This window comes from Choristoneura fumiferana, chromosome 6 (assembly GCF_025370935.1).
Source record: "Choristoneura fumiferana chromosome 6, NRCan_CFum_1, whole genome shotgun sequence".
Lineage (NCBI taxonomy): Eukaryota > Metazoa > Arthropoda > Insecta > Lepidoptera > Tortricidae > Choristoneura > Choristoneura fumiferana.
The window spans coordinates 20,342,526-20,348,525 of record NC_133477.1 but is presented as its reverse complement, the minus strand read 5'-3'; the positions used below and the strand labels follow the sequence as shown (position 1 = coordinate 20,348,525).

General features: G+C 36.9%; 1 protein-coding gene across 1 annotated transcript in view; it reads left to right on the top strand.

The window, feature by feature from the left end:
• Positions 1-4,948: 4,948 nt before the first annotated feature.
• LOC141429286 (uncharacterized) overlaps positions 4,949-6,000 on the top strand; it is a 163,296-nt gene continuing 162,244 nt past the window's right edge. The window contains 1 exon segment of the mRNA XM_074089577.1: positions 4,949-5,673. The gene's annotated coding sequence lies outside the window, so the exon portion shown is untranslated.

The window sequence follows — 6,000 nt, the reverse complement described above, 5'->3', positions numbered from 1 at the left end:
CTGAAGCTATTAAATTGGCCATTATACCTACTTATGTAGACAAGGTAAGTAAGTACCATTTTTTTTTCTGATTACGATGACATTAATTTTCATATATATTGTGCTCTGAAGCGTTAAATAATCGAAAACGCTTATTAAATTACAAAACACATTTTTATCCCATCAAAAAGAAAATATTTGAATGAAGCTGGCTTTAAAACTTAGGAATTAAGATAAGTACTTACTTTAGGTAGAAAAACTTTATTGTTGTTTCCTGTTATGCAAAGAGGATAATAACAAAGAAACAGAGTAGCTTTGCTCTACATTTTAATCTCGTATCGTACCTTACCTAACCTTAAAGACATTTGCGTAAAACCAGATTTTGTAGCCTCTTATCCTTTTCCTGCGAACAGACAAAATTACTTACATTAATGATCCAGCACTATTCAGCCGACGGCTTTTAAAACAGTGACGTAAGGCACATACTTTACCGACAAAATTATTATTAATCACAGACTTTTACTTAGTAACTAAATCAGACCATCTGTGCCCTTAGTGTAAGTTTTCGGTTACAAAATACCATAATGTGTTTCCATATAAATTGAGATTTTAACGCGAACGCGATCGAGACGTATTTTGTAACCGAAAACTTACACTAAGGGCACTGACCATCATTCCATTTCAAAAGGTCATTCAATTTTTAATCATTATTCTACTTAGAAGTTCAACAGCCAACGGTTGTGGCAACTGGCAATACTGGCGACTTAAGCAAATGTCACGAGCCGTCCCTAATTCCCGGTACAACCTGTTGACTGCGTCGCTAAACCGACGAATTATCGAGTCAGTCGCACTTGTGTGTTATTTCGGATGGATCGGTCGGACATAGTTCGAGCGCAGTTTTAGAAACCATTCTGTGACTGGCGGAAGCTGTGCGGGCCGTCAGTTGCATTGCAATATTTGCAATTAATTTCTCGAAAAAAAACCGGTAATTTAAAAAATAGTGTGGTTCAATGCACCTACTTAATTGTCTTTTAAGTTGATTTAATTTCGAGATTATAGAGTAGTAGTGATTTTCAACTGAAGCGATTTTTTTTCTTTATCCATACTTTTGTTTGAAGTAGCGGTAAATTTTAATTTTCACATCAAAGACCAATCGTCACTAAAACCGTCTAGCTACACAACTCGAACGCGATAAGTAACTTTAATAAATGCACGAAGCATTTTTTCTTTCCATGATTTATGAAAACAGCGATAAAGTCAAAAACTTGTGAAAAATAAATATGCAATGTTAACCAATTAAAAATTCTAATTCACAAAATCTGATTAACGAGGTTCCGCTGCAGGCGAGAGAACTGATTAAATACAGCGATCCCGCTCTCACGCGCTTGGTCTAAAGCTGGCTTCGTAACGTGATATGGCAATAAATAAAATTATTGTTCGCTTCTCACTTCCACACATGAGAGTTATATGCTGGCGTCTCAATTTTCCCGAATCTATTCGGTTCGGGGTTCAGTTATCGCTCTCCAAATACTTTGTTTGGAAGCTCCTTTTGTAACCTTGAATGTTGGAATTCCACTCTCGTGTGGAGAGTCTACTGATTAAAATTTCATTGTAAAAGGCTTGTGAGCCTCCTGCGTGTTGGAACTATTCGTTATTTTAATGGGAGGGAGTTTGCCTTTAAATAACACAGATATTGCTTTTTAAAGGTTTTTGCGTTTATGCACTATACAATATGACAGTAGTTGAATAATTTATTGAATCAGGAGTTACTTTGCGGAGGTCCATATCATCAATAAATGATTTGTGTGTGTTCTTACAGTATGGAGGTGGAGGAACAGCATGAACACGCATATTTTGCATAAACTTAGCTATCATAAGGTCGCGGGTGAGCAAAGAAATTCTTTTAGTTCAGTACTAGAATGAAGTTAACATTAAAAATATTTTTTTCTAATTATGTAAATACTTTATTGTCTTCTGTACTTATATAGAAAATAATTTTTAATAAAAACTATACAACTCTTGCAGGAAATGAGAAAAAAAACTTTAATTGGAACTATTTCTGGCCAGCTACAAAATAAGGATGGGCTCCCGCTGCCGAAAACCGGTAAACGATAAATATTAAGTTAGACATCCTAGTCCGCGAAACTAGTCGGACGAGTTTCGCTTCACAAGGCTATGTGACGTCACCGGCGAGCTTGATTCCAGAATTTCAACTTAATGTTCTTTAGGAGATAATTATCAAATTATGCCTAACCCATTATTAACTTTTTTTTAGATTAAGAGCATTTAAATTACAGACATCCTTTGATAATAAATAAAGTTGTTCATATGGCTATTTTGAATCAGCACGGTTTTACACAAGAAGAGGCTGACGAAGAGCTTCTTTAAAGAGCAACAGGTGAACCATAGCACTCTAAGCAACAGAGCCTTCTTTCTCCATTGTAAAGAAGACTTGTCTTTTTGAGTCGTCTGATATAAAATTTTACCTGTGAATACGGATAGTGTACCTAGTGTGTAATCACAGAATAGATAATAGTAAGGTGTAGTAGAGCAGATATAGTACCTACAAGTTACAACAATAATGCGAGAACGAAAACTATTAACCTAGAGTAAGACCTCGTTCTGGCAACACTAAAATAAAAATCAGTCCAGCAGAATTGAAAATGTAAAGCTAGGTTATTCACATTCGCACGAATTCTTGTTCAATATTCAATAAATGTTTAGAAAGAAAAGGACAAAAATAACAGAAGGGAACCATTTTAAGGCTTTGAATTTCTTGAATAAGATTTTTACTGTGATATTTATCGTACCTCTTTGGCTCATCTTTTTCAGACATGACTATTGAGTTGAGGTTTCCTAATTGTACACATGAATGCTTTTTGTAGTAGGTATATTGATATTTAGCATCTTGTTAAAGACTGCTGTAGATAAAATAAATTTCAGGCTAAGAAAAGCATTCTTTCTTATCTACGTACTTAAAGTCAATGTGTACCTTATGCTTACGTCATTAGAGTCCAATTTTCTTCAGATCTGTCACGGGCAAATGTAATTTGAAACCTAGGAAAACCTAATTAGAGTCCAACTTTCATATTTCTTTTTGAATACCTAAAACTATGGCCTATGGCGGCCAACGGCTTACCAATATACAAGGTAGGAACTTTGTTATTTGGGTAAGTAGGTAGATGATTCTTTTCTATTCTTTTATTTTTATACATAGGTAGTTAGAACCTAATTTATGAGGATATGTCCCTTGCCTTTAATATTATTATTGAACCTTGATTTTAATTTTTTTTATTTTTTGACACAATTGATTCATTTTCTACTTAATGTTATAATTTGCATGAGTACTGTTACCAATTTGGTTTAATATCATCTTCTTGTACGCGTTCTAAGCAAATAAACAATTCTTTTTTATTATTCAGAAGACAAAATTATATCGATATTAATGTTTTGAAAGGTCTCAGAACTTACTACCTCGATCAACATCATGTTTTGATCTAGGTAGGTAGGTACCTACCTACTTACCGTTCTTGGTTTATGATTTACCCTTATAGGCACCACTCACTGTTAAATTCCTTTTGTTATGATACAGTTATCTGTTATGCCATTTCTGTTTCTTTTTCGATTAAACATTATTTCTTTCTCTGTCTGGCATAATAAGCATCACAGGTAACGTGAACAGAGGCGTAGGTACCTACCTAATTACCTATCCCACCTAGCTACCGGAGGGCTAGACGGGCAGGGCCTCTCCGACTCTAACTTACAAATTATAAATGATAAATCTGGAGTACCTATACCTACGTCGAATTCGAAATACGACGAATACGAAACAAAGGATTTTAAATAGTTTAGTTGGGGCCCTAGTTTCTTTTTTGCCCCAGGGCCTTTGGTTACCTAGCTACCTAGTACGCCACTGCACGTGAAACCAGTAGCGTAGCTACCGGGGGGCTAGACGGGGCATTGCTTGGGGGCAAGCTCAGGGGGCCCCTCGAACTCTGACTTACAAACTATAAATGACTACGTCGAAGTAGAGTCTAAATGGAGTACATCGAATGGAACAAACGATTTTAAATAGTTTAGTTGGGGCCCAAGTTTATTTTTTGCCCCAGGGCCTTTGGATACCTAGCTACGCCACTGCGTGAAACAACAAGAACTTAACAGAAAGTGATGAAACAGTCTTAGGTAGGTTATATATTTACCTTATCGTGAATTCTCTCGCTAGTTTCTAGAATGCGTTTGCTTTAATTTATGCCAAGACGAAAGGTTTGAAAATTATCACCTACTGCAGTCAGAGCAAGGATTTGCTTAACGAATGCCAGTGGTGAACTAGCGAGGCTTCCCGGTAAAATCCACAGAGGTACGATCAGCATAAGCTTTTATGTCTTTTATGGAACTCGTTATAATTAAGTATGCGGAGATTCTTGTCAAGTCCAGTTTTACAGCGCCGTTAAACACTGATAGCGCCACATGAACCACTAACTAGGTAGACCTTCTAGGACGATCTTGATCAACGTTTGTGCTGTGCTAATAAACGCTTTTGTGACTCGGTATTACGCATCTAAAGTAAGCAGGTACTATAGAAATACCTACGTATTTAACAAATTACTTTAAATTTTGTAGTTTCAAAACGAGAACAATCCAATTAACAATATAAAATAAATGCCTTTGGTTTAGAAATGCAAGAATTGGCCATTCAAAGCGCCGCCCTTCAGAGTATTAAAGGGCAATTTCATGAATTTTTGAAGCCTTAAACTCTTTTAAAAGCTTAGAAACAGCGTCAGTTTGTTCGGAGAATGGCGGAATCCTTACAATGCTGGTTGTATACGAAACTTGTTTGACCAGAATTGAGAAAAAAAGTGGCGGACAAGTTCGCCTACAATAGCATTCCGCTGGCGGGCCCGCCCGCGCCCCGCCCCGCCGCGCCCGCGCCCCGCGCCCCGCGCCGCCCGGCGCCAGTCCGCGACCGAGCGCGACCGCGTGCGTACAGCGCTTCATACCGATCACTTTGTAATGTGCTCACAAAAGAGTCAGCACAATAAACAAGACTATTTCAAAAAACTTTTCACTTTTAAGAACTTTCTCTAAAATGTAAATGTAATTTAGAATCTCCAGCTAATAGACTACTCGCTTAAACTGTAATCCCAAAAAGTTAATCTCAAGTCACTTTGACGTAGTGTATTTTGTTTAAATTAATAAAAAAAACCGGTTAATCGGTCTGTGTTGTGATTTTGAAGTTGTGTGCGGATCAAATACGGTTGTTCTATATCCGGTTGTTATCGATTTTAGACGTCACTACTCCCGAACAGCTGTTTTGGGGATGCGGAAGCGAAGCGGTATCTGTGGCAGTTAATGCACTTTTCTAAAGAACTCTTTATTGTGTTCGTGATAATTTTTAAATATCACATTGAGTAAAAATAAGGGATAACACAGGGGTTCTAATGAAAACTTCAAATTTAGACTTAGTGCCGTTCTTCGTTATGTTTTTTATGAAATAGCAAAAAAATATGGTTGATTGAGTAGACGTTAGTTCGGTGTCTGCAACTCGTGAATAAGAAAACAAATGAAATAAAAAAAAAACAAGTGTCAACAAGTGCTATCGAGCAGTGTGAAGTGTTTTCTATCAAAATTCAGTGCAAAACAGTGATTACCGATTTGGATTTCAAACGTGGATGTGGATTGGGACCTGTCATTAAGGTAAGGGCTTATTTTTATTCTGTTTTCAATCGTTTTCATGGTCAAATGTTCGTTGCAAGTCTCGTCAGGCGACGCGGCGCCATGCGCCATGCCGGCTGTAGGCCTAATCCGTGCCGTGCACCACGGAAAAGTCCAAGTCAACCGATGCAAAGCATTAAAAAAACTGAGTGGTTTTTTTTTAATTAGAAAAAAAAAACTAAAAGTTCCTAGTACTGGCAAGTTTTGTTTCAAAATAAATTCGATGTTGTTTGAAGTTAGAACGAAGTGATTTTTTTGAAAGATCTACAAACTTGTTGCCAAAAATGAATTGGGTGGGTGTTTTCTACA